The sequence below is a fragment of the Triturus cristatus genome, chromosome 7 (genome assembly GCF_964204655.1).
Source record: "Triturus cristatus chromosome 7, aTriCri1.1, whole genome shotgun sequence".
NCBI lineage: Eukaryota > Metazoa > Chordata > Amphibia > Caudata > Salamandridae > Triturus > Triturus cristatus.
The window spans coordinates 250,931,984-250,943,854 of record NC_140590.1 but is presented as its reverse complement, the minus strand read 5'-3'; positions in this window follow the sequence as shown (position 1 = coordinate 250,943,854).

Genomic DNA, 11,871 nt, shown 5'->3' with positions numbered 1-11,871 from the left:
CGCAGACCAGTACATTTCCATCCCTGGGAGGAGAAGTTGATGGCCCTGCTTCCGTCGGTGGGAGTACATGGACTTCAAGGACTTCCAGAGCCTGGTGAGTACACAAACAACTTACGTAACATGGGGGTAATGGCATCCACACCCCAACTACACAAAATGCATGCAACTACCCCCAAGCACTCACCGGCCAGAACCACAGTCAAAAACAACGCTAATGCCAATAACATGTGTATGCCCCATTGAGAAAGCAAGGCCATGCTATGTCCCATGCTACACGAAGCACCAATCCAATAATGGATGTCCCGTATGCTGGGAGGGTGGGTGTCACAAAACGCATTGTTGAACTCCAAATCAGACACAATTGCCCTCATCCCATATGGCCCAGGTACATACCCATGCACCATGCGCAATGCACTGGGATTGAGAAAGTACTGACAAGATAGCTGACACTTGGCCCGGGTGTAGGCAGCACAAGGCCCTCCTGTGACCAGTGCAAACACAAACACCAAGACAACGAGGTCAGATATCTAGGACAGGAACTCACACTCACTGTCATGGCAGCATGCTCCATGGGGGGACAGCTACATCACCTGGGAGCCCCAGTGCCAAATCACACTACACCCACCAGCAGGCCCTGTCACACACACCCCTTACACAAGCAGACACCCCTGGGACAGGCAATGGATTTACCCACGGTCACAATGGACATGTAACACAACAACACCAATACATAGCTGAAGAAGCATCTAAGCCAAAAATCTACATGTCAAAGACTCAGGAGAACATATCAATCTGTCCCCCGGAACATACCCATCCACAAGTGAACATTGAGGAGAATGCTAGGCACATACAACTACCTGGAGGAACAGTGCCAAGTTGAATGTGTATGAAACATGGATGTTGCATGAAACAGTATTAACATTGTCTGTCTCTCACACACAGGGCAACATGATGAATCTCCCCCCAACAATGGGGGTGAAGAATCACAGTCCCAGGCTCGGGAGGAACCTGATCCCACCGGCAGCGATGCCTCTCAACACTCCGTGGATGACCCAGACTGACCTGGACCCTCTGGTGTCCAAGCCCCTGCAGCACCGGGTTCAGGAACATCTGTGCCAAACACCACCCCCATTCCTGCCACATCCCAGGAGACACCGAGGAGCCCTGACCGCAGTGAACAGCTGAGCCAGTCTGACCAGGATGGACAAGGAGCGCCGGGCACCTAGGAGGAGGCAGACAACACTGCCACTGCCATCCCTCAAGGGTCCCGTAGACCCGATGTGCCCACAACGGCAGCCCAGGCTTGTGTGGGCAGGGGTGGTGGGAGTGGAGGCAGGAGGAGGCGAGAACCTGACCAGCCAGCTGAAGTGACCGGTATGTCACACATAGACAACATCATGGACGCATACCGGCGTGACACCAGGAGTTCAGCCAGGTAGTGGTGACCCTCAGAGATGAAGAACCAGCAGGCCGAGCAACACGCCAGTCAACAAGAACACCAAGGACGGATGGAGGCAAGACTGGTTGAACTCCTGGCGGTGCAAAGGGACATAAGCCATTCACTCCGTCAGATCGCCGACAACATGGGTAACCCTCCCTGTGCCGCCAGGCGAAGACCACCACCAGCCACAGGGAGGGAGGAGGAGGAGGATTCGCCCGAAGGAAACGTCCAAAGCATCGTCAAGGCCTGCATCTGAGGGTCCCGGGAGGAAGGTGGGTCATCCACGGAAAAGACCGTGAGAGGCAGCGGACCATTCACATCTCCCAAGTCACCTGGCGTGGCACCTGGTCTCCATGTGCGATAGCATCACCTCATTGACTGACATCATCTGCCACATGGACTTGCTGGTCACAGTCTGACCAATGATGCCAAACACTGTGGCCTGGACTCTGATGACTTCAAATGCCAAGGATCCCATCTCCCCCTGTGAACTTTGGATTCTATGGTCCCTGTATTGCACCTTTTTCTGTGCACAAATCACGCCCCAGACCTATAATAAAAAAATGTATAATTGTAATTTGATGTTGCAGTCATTTAGCATGAGTCCACAACATATGTGTGGGGATATGTCAAAGTATGTCTGAGTGTGGAACTAACTCCAGCCATCCATACACTTGGATCTGAGTCCGGTCGAGGACACACATGGGTCACAATGTATCACCAAATACAGACATGAAGCCCAATACTCACCCGTGATGGTCTCAAGCTGCTGAGGGGAGGCTTGCAATACTGCTCAGACAGACAAATTTGGCAGAGTATCATGAAGGTGTAGAGGTCATGTTGAGGTGCCCGGGGAGAGAGTCCCAGGTCTGTTTGGCGAGGTGGGCGAACTATCTCCTGCATGCAGTTTTTCTGTGGATGTGATGAATGGTGGCCAGGGCAAGGTGGGCTGCACAGAGTTGGGCCAACGGGGTGTTGGATGACAGACTTCCAAGGTCGGTTTTGGGTCTGGGGTTGTGGACTGCCTCCTGAGGGTGGTTGAGGAGTCTGAAGGTGATCCTGCAGCAGACAGTGAGCCATTGTAGCTCTCTCAGGTGGACGGTGATGTGGCTGGGGCGGGGAATGTTGAAGATGAGGTGTGCGGATGCACCCTGGATGTGGACAACTTCTCCTGCAGTTTTGCTGTTGTTTCTCCGTGGAGGGCGGTGCTGTAGTTGACCCGGCTGGTGTTGTGGACCTGGGGGACGGTCTGTCTTGCCTTGGAGTGGATCTATCTGTGGATCATTTTCAGCATGCGGAGGGTGTTGCAGCATGAGGTACAGATGGTGTTGAGTTGCATGGTAATTGTGAGCAATAAGTCCATGATGAACACCAGCTTGCGTGCGTGGCCACTGGGTGCTGGTGCGGTGCCCAGGCCGGTGGGACACAAGGAGTTGACCCAGTCGTAAGGGGACAATCCTCAGATGATGACCTCAGTCCTGTCCAAGTCCAGCCTCAGGTGGCTGATGTTCAGCCATTCGTCAACAGATCTCATGCCTTCTTGGAGGTTGGATCTGGCATTGGCTGGGTCTTTGGTGAGGTTGAGGAGCAGCTGGGTGTCAATGGCATACGAGATGATGATGAGGTCGTGTGCGCATGTGATGGTGGAGAGGGGGGTCATGGAGACATTGAAGATCGTCATGCTGAGAGATTAGCCCTGGGGCATGGGCCACATGACCCCAGTGTACTACATGCTGCAGGGTGGAGTCCGACTCCCTGGGCCTTGCTGGTGAGCTACTTGTTGATTTAATCCTGGGCCCTCCTCTGGATACCAGTGTTGGAGATGTGTGAGGTGACAGTGTGGTAGCACATGGTGTAGAATGCCGTAGAGAGGTCAAGGGGGTGGTCTCACCATCCTTGAGCAGTGCAAAGTTGTTGTTGGTGGTGGCAATGATGACGGTTGCAGTGGTGTGATTACTGTGGAAGATGTTCTGGTGCCGGTTGCCTGGAGCTGTTTGCACGGAGGAAGTTTGTCAGTTGCTTGTTTTGTGTCTTCCTGATGACATTTGCTGGGTAGGGAAGCAGGGTGATGTTCCAGGAGATCCTGCGGTACTGCCGTCAGTTGTTGAAGAAGGGCCTGGGTCTCTGCATGCCTCCAGCTCCCATGGAATGTGGCAAACTCAAAGGAGACATTCAGGACACCCTGGACGTGGGCTTCAAGGATGGGGAATGATGTGGTTGAGATGTTGTGTGGGAAGGGGCCTGATGGAGAGCCAGAGTGGATGGTGCACATGAGCCAGGTGGTGTATTTGCTGCTGACTGGAGTCCAGAACCTGAGGGGGGTTTGTCCCGCGGATAATAGTGGTCTGCCTCTGTGTGCCAAGGCTGTCGTGTATGGCCATGAGCTTGCAGTGGTAAGAAATTTGCAAGGGATGTGATCTGCCTTGCAAGGGTGGGGTGTCTTTTGGATGGAGATCTGCTGTCAGTTCACTCACAATGCTGATGAGCTCCTTGATGTCGTGTGTTTTGGTGCCTCGGCCCTATCTGAAGGATCTCCACTTGTCCTTGCTGATGATATGGTGATGGCTGTGTGTGGTGTTTTCCAGGGCTGTAAGGTAAATGAAGGTTCTTTGTGTTGCAAGGTTTGCACAAGAGTCCGGCTACATCTGTATGAGTCCAGTAGGTCTGCCTTGTCCCAGGTGGCTTAACTGTTGTAGTGCTTCACAGGAAAGTCCGTCAATGTGGCAAGATTGTTGGATCAGTAGCTGATCCAGTGTGTGAGGTTGCAGGGTGTGGCGGTGGTGTTGGTTCGAGTGTCCCACACAGCTTGTCTGTGGTGACTTGCATCAAGCATCTTTGGGGGATCGGTAGCAGGGTGTCGGGCAGTTTGTTGCTTGTCGGAGACGTGGATGCAAATATTGATGGACCAATGTTGGATGGTGGTGTGGTTCTCCTCCAGCAAGAAGTTACTGGCCCCCAGCCACATGTAGCCTATGGAGGTGAGGGCGTGCGTGCAGATGTACGTGTTGATGGCTTTGCGGAATTGTGGCTGTAGGCCTGGAGATCTGTAGATGAGTGTTACTCTGAGGTTTGCCAGGGGGTTGGAGCAAAACCAGATTTGTGACTCTGAGGATGTACTTGGGAATAAATTGCAATTCATCGTCCGGGATTGTTGTTGCCGTCCATGCGGGTGATCTCGTATCCGTCTGAGATGGCAATGAAGAAGTTGTGTGCTGAGGATGCTTTTGTCCAGGTTACTGTCATGAAGGTGATGTGTGGGGCTGTTGCGTTGAGGAGGTAACAGAGTCCAATGGCGTGCTTGTGGACGGAGCGGGTGTGGAGTAGGAGGCACATGACCTGGTTGTTCTGACAGGGTCTGGTAGGCGGAGCAGCGCTGTGTAGGCAGTTGGAGTTGCACACTTAGCATGCGAAGGTGTCGTGTGTGCTGCTGATAGCAGGCGGTTGATTGTCTGGAGGACATTGCTTGGAGGGTGGCTGCAGCATGAGCCTGTTGTGTGACGTGGGTCATGCAAGGACCAGAGGGTCATGCACTGTGCACGTTACAGGCGCAGACGGTCCTGCCTTTGGCACGGCGTTGGTGCAACAGTGGCACAGACAAGCTGCTGGCTGCATTCAGAATCGGTGGAGGGGGAAGGGAGGAGCATTTTGGAGGCGTGTGGGTTGCAGAATCAGGGTACTCGGTGGGGCGGTGCCGCAGGTGAGGCAGCAGCAGGCGGAAGGGGTGAGAAACTAGGCAAAAATTAGCACACAAAGACAAGGAGGTCAGAAAGGCACAGTGCAACAGGTGTATGTAAAGGAAGGAGTGTCAGGTTACTCATGGGTCACTCAGAGAAATCAGCAAAAATGACCGCCACAGGATCAGGCAACTAAAAGCGGAGCTGCGCACAGGAGACACACCGTCAGCAGGCGTTCACGTCCCGTTGTGGGGAGCAACCTGCACAAATACATACACAAACAGGTACTTCATGCACAATACATATTATAAGCCGTGAAGAACTGCATGCATGTTGCCGAAGTACACATACACCCATATGCTCAATCTTTGACAATTATGCCATAGATGACGCATGCAAACTGGCAAGAGATCTGCAGTGACAGAGATGAGGCACTTTGGATTGTGCTGAACACCTTTATTACACAAACTTGCACTAAGGGAAATGCATCCATACGAACAGACTCACAGGTCAGTTGACAGAACATGTGGGACATACGCTGGACCCCCCCTTCACAACACGGATGTTGTAAATCCCAATGAAGTGACACACAAGTTAAGGGGATGAGCCAAACACATCCTGCTGCACACGGAGAGGCTGCAATTCACCATAGAGCCTGTTGTTGTGATGTCCCACACTATGTCCACCAGTAGTATCCGCAATGTTTCAGAGACAAGGTTTACGCACATTGATGCCTACATCAGACTCCACACTCCACTACAGATGACTGTCAAGAAGGGTGAATATCATGTCATGGGAGTGATGCTACATGTTACATGCTCCATGGTGAGAAGATATGTGTGCATGGTACCACAACATGCACAGAAGCAGTCCCCACACATTCCCAACCCGTACCACCGCCAAAAAGCCTTGCTGCTATCCTTACCCAAACTGACATTTCCACATGTCCGTGCATGGCTCGCTGATTCAGCACACGTTGCAATTCTCATGAGGAATAGCAGGAGGACAAAGATGACACAAGCAGACAACAGGCGCAAAAACCTGGGAATGACAAACACACAAGAAGTCACCTAAAACAAATCTTGCCGCACACATGGTCAGTTACAAAACATGAACAATGTTGGACACATGCAAATTTCAAAGAAAGTCTCTCCGCAAAACTGTGTGGCATGACATCATCACTCGAATGACACATCAGTACACACATCAAAGTCACTTTGCATTCAGTCAGCTGGACACACACATTGCAACACATGCCACTCAGTGCTACAAGCTTGCACACTCATACCCAGTGACTCACCATTATGAGAAGAAGTTGCGTATGAGCTGACTCCGGATATCATCCTCCTCCTCCTCATCACTTGCCTCGTGACCAAGCCCTGGATCCTCCACGGGTGGATGTTCCTGCTCATCAGGATCAAGGATGAGTGGCACTGCCTTCTCAACGGCCATGTTGTGCACCATGCAGCACACAATGATACATTTTGCACACCTTCTCCTGTGCATATGGGAGGGACCCGCCTGTCTTGTCAAGGCACCGGAATTGGCTCTTAAGGAGTCCAAACGTCCTCTCAATCACTCGCCTGGTCTGCCCGTGTGCATTGTTGTACCGGTGATCTGCAGCTGTTCTCAGGTTGCGGAGAGGTGTCATTAGCCATGGCATGTTGGGATATCCAGAGTCCCCTACATGGAAACATCATGTAAATAAGTGGGTCAGGAGATGCCGTAAGAGCCAAAGATACCGCAACACACAGGACAAACAGAGTATACCCACCAACAAGACATGCTCATTCGTTGTGCAGCCGCAGCATCAGTTGTGGCACCCTGCTACGCCTCATGATGTAGGCATCGTGTGCTGATCCTGAAAAACATGCACAGACATGGGAAATCAGCATGTTAGCAAGACACACCACAAGGGCATTTATTGAGTGGTAATGTTTACGGTTGCGATAGGCTTGCTCCTGTGCCTGTGGTGGTACCAAAGCCACATGTGTCCCATCAATGGACCCAATGACATGGGGCATCCCTCCCAGGGCATAGAAATCACCCTTGACATCTGTCAACTCCTTAGGAGTTGGAAATTTGATGAATTCATCAAGGTGCTCCAACATGGCTGCCAAAACATCACGCAGTACACGGCTGAACATTGTCTGTGACATCCCACCAACATCAGCTATGGTCAATTGAAAGGTACCTGTGGGAAAAAAATGTAGGGCTGCCATCACCTTCATCTTGGGGGTCAGCGCAGTAGGATACCTGTGTCGCGGTTGGAGGTGTGGTGCCAGCTTGTCGGTCAAGTCCTCAATCAACTGTTGAGTGAATCTGTAACGTCGGATGCAGGCACGTTCCCTCATGGCAGCCAAGTCTGGCATTGGTCTTGGGACAGGCGGTGCCCTGCAAGACATTGTTATGAATAATGAAGATTGAGAGTCTGCCAACATCAATGTCAATGAACATAGCACATGCTAAACTGCTACAAAACATCAGGTAACTATGGAGTCTGGTGTGTGCAATACATCCAAGACACATATGCCAGCTTGCTGGCACTTCTACGAAAAGCCAGATACACCTGTTGATTGTCAAGTCTACATGACATGCCCTGAAATGAGCTGGGGGCAAGTCTGGGTGAACAGCCAGAGATATCACCGGAGTGACACACATCCACATAGCTGCATTGGAAGGATGTCATCTCACCCAGACAGTTGACTGCAAGGCACACGCACAGGTCACATGGAATGTCAAATGTACATATGACACACATTGCGATGAAGGGGTACACGTGACAACAATTAAACACAGCCATTCAGACGACGCAGACATGTATGCCTGGGAAAATATGATGTCCAATGCACACAGACCCTACAGCCGTGGGAATCCACATGTGGCATGGTGTGCGTAGATGTGTGCCATGCCCATCTCCACACAGACCCTTGTTGGATGCACCAACAGCAGATGCAGTTGATGGAACACTAACAGCAAGCTCATGGGAACACATGACACACACCTGACATAGTCACATAGGGGCATGCTGATCGTGACATGTCAGTTGATAGAGTGTCCCTGTCCCTGGCCTCAGGAGACAGGTGCGGGTGTTGATGACTGTGCCATCCCACTGGTGCTGTGCATGACACAGTTGGACTACAGACACACATGTGGCAAGTGTCAAGGTGATGTGTGCCACATAGTGCCCCATCACACATGACATGTGTGCACAGGTCATCACACATCAATTGTGCAACTAGATGAGATGACCTGTGCAATATCACTGACTGACACACCTAGGGCCTGCACATGAAAGTATGCAATGACAAGTACTTGATGGACATCCTTGTGCTACTCGTAGCCCTCCATTCCTGGCAGGTGTACGCATGTATTACCATTGTAAGCGTGTGAAACGCACCGTACACCCGCAATCATCGCGTGTGTACGCTTCGTTTCACTATTGTACTTGTGCCGTAGGGGTACGTGTGAAACGCACCGTACACCCGCAATCATCTCGTGTGTACGCTTCATTTCACTATTGTACTTGTGCCGTAGGGGTACGTGTGAAATGCACCATACACCCGCAATCATTGCGTGTGTACCCTTCGTTTCACTATTGTACTTGTGCCATAGGGGTACGTGTGAAACGCACCGTACATCCGCAAACATCGCATGTGTACGCTTCGTTTCACTATTGTACTTGTGCCGTAGGGGTACGTGTGAAATGCACCGTACACCCGCAATCATCGCGTGTGTACGCTTCGTTTCACTATTGTACTTGTGCTGTAGGGGTACGTGTGAAACGCACCGTACACCTGCAATCATCGCGTGTATACGCTTCGTTTCACTATTGTACTTGTGCCGTAGGGGTACGTGTGAAACACACCGTACACCCGCAATCATCGCGTGTGTACGCTTTGTTTCACTATTGTACTTGTGCCGTAGGGGTACGTGTGAAATGCACCGTACACCCGCAATCATCGCGTGTGTACACTTCGTTTCACTATTGCACTTGTGCCGTAGGGGTACGTGTGAAACACACCATACACCCGCAAACAATGCATGTGTACGCTTCGTTTCACTATTGTACTTGTGCCGTAGGGGTACGTGTGAAACACACCATACACCCGCAAACATCGCGTGTGTACGCTTCGTTTCACTATTGTACTTGTGCCGTAGGGGTACGTGTGAAACGCACCGTACCTGTGTGTGGATTTCAAAATTACATAGGGGACACATAAGGGACAAGTATTAGGCCCTAAATGCATGCTGGTTGTCATGGATACTGAGTTTTCAGTTGAAATATGTCCATCAGGTGTCCTGGAACAGTCAGTTGGCCACAAAATACAATGTTGCAAAGTGGTTGTTGACTTGATATGATGCTCAAAATTTGAACGATGTGAATGCGTGTCATTGGTGTATGTTTAAAGGGATTGGAGTAAACGTACGATGCAAATGTGTCTGACCAATCACTATGTACTCCTCAAAATAATGCCCCTCAGCAAGACAGATATAAGGCAGCCAGAACCCATGAGAGGGCACTTGCCTGCACACCTTTCGAGTCGACCACACTGCTGCTGTCTCTGCTTCCTCTGGACCATGTCACGTACTGTGGAGAGGGCCCAGCCATTCACCCTGGAGGAGAATGAGGCGTTGCTTGCCTGCCTCCTCCCACAGTACACCAAGCTGTATGGGAGAACAGGGGAACAGGTGAGTGCTGACTCCACTACCTTTGCCTATGCACCTGTTGTGTGACTTTCAATATTGTGTCCAGGTGGGTCAGACATGCAATGTTGTTTAGAGTGGGTCCCAGGGGGGGACATGCTGATGTCTCTCATGCAGAGCATGATGTAGTTCCTGTGTGCACTCCTCACTTGCATTGTGCTTACTGTGACTTTCACTGCATAGTGCATGACACATTCAGCCTAGCAAATCCTTGGTGGCTTTTTTTCCTATTGTCCTGAGGTGATTCAGTGGTCCCCCCCGGTGTGACAGGTGACTGTACCCACAGATGTGTATGAGTTGAGTGGACCTGTGGTGAGAGTGTACAAATGATGTGTATGACCTCATGGACATTGATGTGTGTGAATGTTCCTTATCATGTGGGTGAGTGTCTATGTGAAGTGTTGCACCACAGCTGCATGGAGGAGGCAACAGATCTACCCATCTGATGTGACAAGTAAGCCGTGCTGTGTGTCTGACTTGCAGAGCTAGCACGACACCTGTGACACCCCACTGGCAAGTGGCACATGTGCAGAGTGAGGGTTGTATACGCTGTTGTCAATGACAGGCGAGTGATCCGTGCCTGGGTGTGTCTGTCTAGTCTGCCGAGGGTGCGTCAGTGGAGTGGGACATGTGACTGCTTGACACGTGCTGGCCATCAGCCTGCTGTTGCATGTGCTGCACAGTGTGTGCCATGATCAGTGAGTGTGTCACACCCCTCATGCCACCTGTTGACTTTCAATGCCATGTAGTGCATTGGGGCTTGCACACAGGCCAATTTCTTATTGTGAATGATGCAATTCCTGTCAGCATCCTATGCCCTGTTCAACATTTAAAAGATGTTCAAATGTGTGTCTCTGGGACATGGAGCAGGTGTATTGATGTTGTGTCACTTTGTCATCCTGACAGGTAACTGCCTACGAGAAGGGGGTGATCTGGCGGGACATAGTCAGGGCCGTGAGATCTGCGGGGGAGCGTAGTCGGAGCCTGCCACAGGTCCGCAAAAGGTGGCAGGACATCCGGTGCTGGACCCGGCGGATCGCCCGGGTCCAGCTGGGGATCGACTCTCCGCCCCCCCACGGCGGGTGCCGACGTCTGACCCCCCACATGAGCCGTGTCCTGGCGGTGGTCTTCCCTGACCTCGATAGGCAGTTACAGAAGAGACTGCAGCAACAAGGGGGTAGGTACATGGCTGTTTGTTGTGTTATGTGTCACCAGCTTTTGGAAGTGCTCTGTAGCCTGGAAACACTCCCAGGGCCCGATTCACAGAATTAACTTAAGACAAAATCCTAAACTTACTACTTTTGGTATTCACAGACTGCACTTACTACTTTTGGTATTCACAGAATGCACTTACTACTTTTGGTATTCACAGAATGGATTTACGACTACTAACTTTACGTCCGCACTCGGGCTGGAAATTCCGGCCCGGAGCGGAGCTTCCGGCCTGGAGGCGGGGCTTCCGGGCCAAAGGCGGAGCTTCCGGCCCAGAGGTGGGGATTCCGGCCAGTGGCGGAGATTTAGCCATGGCCAAAATCTCCACCTCTGGGCCGGAAGCTCCGCCTCCGGCCCGGAAGCCCCGCCTCAGGGCCGGAAGCTCCGCCTCCGGGACAGAATTTCCGGCCCGAGTGCGGACGTAAAGTTAGTAGTCGTAAATCCAGTCTGTGAATACCAAAAGTAGTAAGTGCATTCTGTGAATACCAAAAGCAGTAAGTGCATTCTGTGAATACCAAAATGGTAGTAAGTTTAGGATTTTGTCTTAAGTTAGTTCTGTGAATCGGGCCCCCAGAGTTTATATGTGCAGTGCATTTTCTGTTCCCCAATGTCACCTGGTGCTCTTTTTCATCCCTTCCCCTCCTTGACATGTGTCCCCTGGTCTGTGTGTAATCACATTTGCACATGGTCATCTAGGGTTCCAGTAAATCTAAGTGCACATTGCTTTCTGCATCATGTGGGAGGGTGGTCTGTGACTTGTGTTGGTACCGTGCCTGTACCATGACCTGTTCACTATGTTGGGGGTCCATATTTTGTTTTGCACTGATGATGATTCTC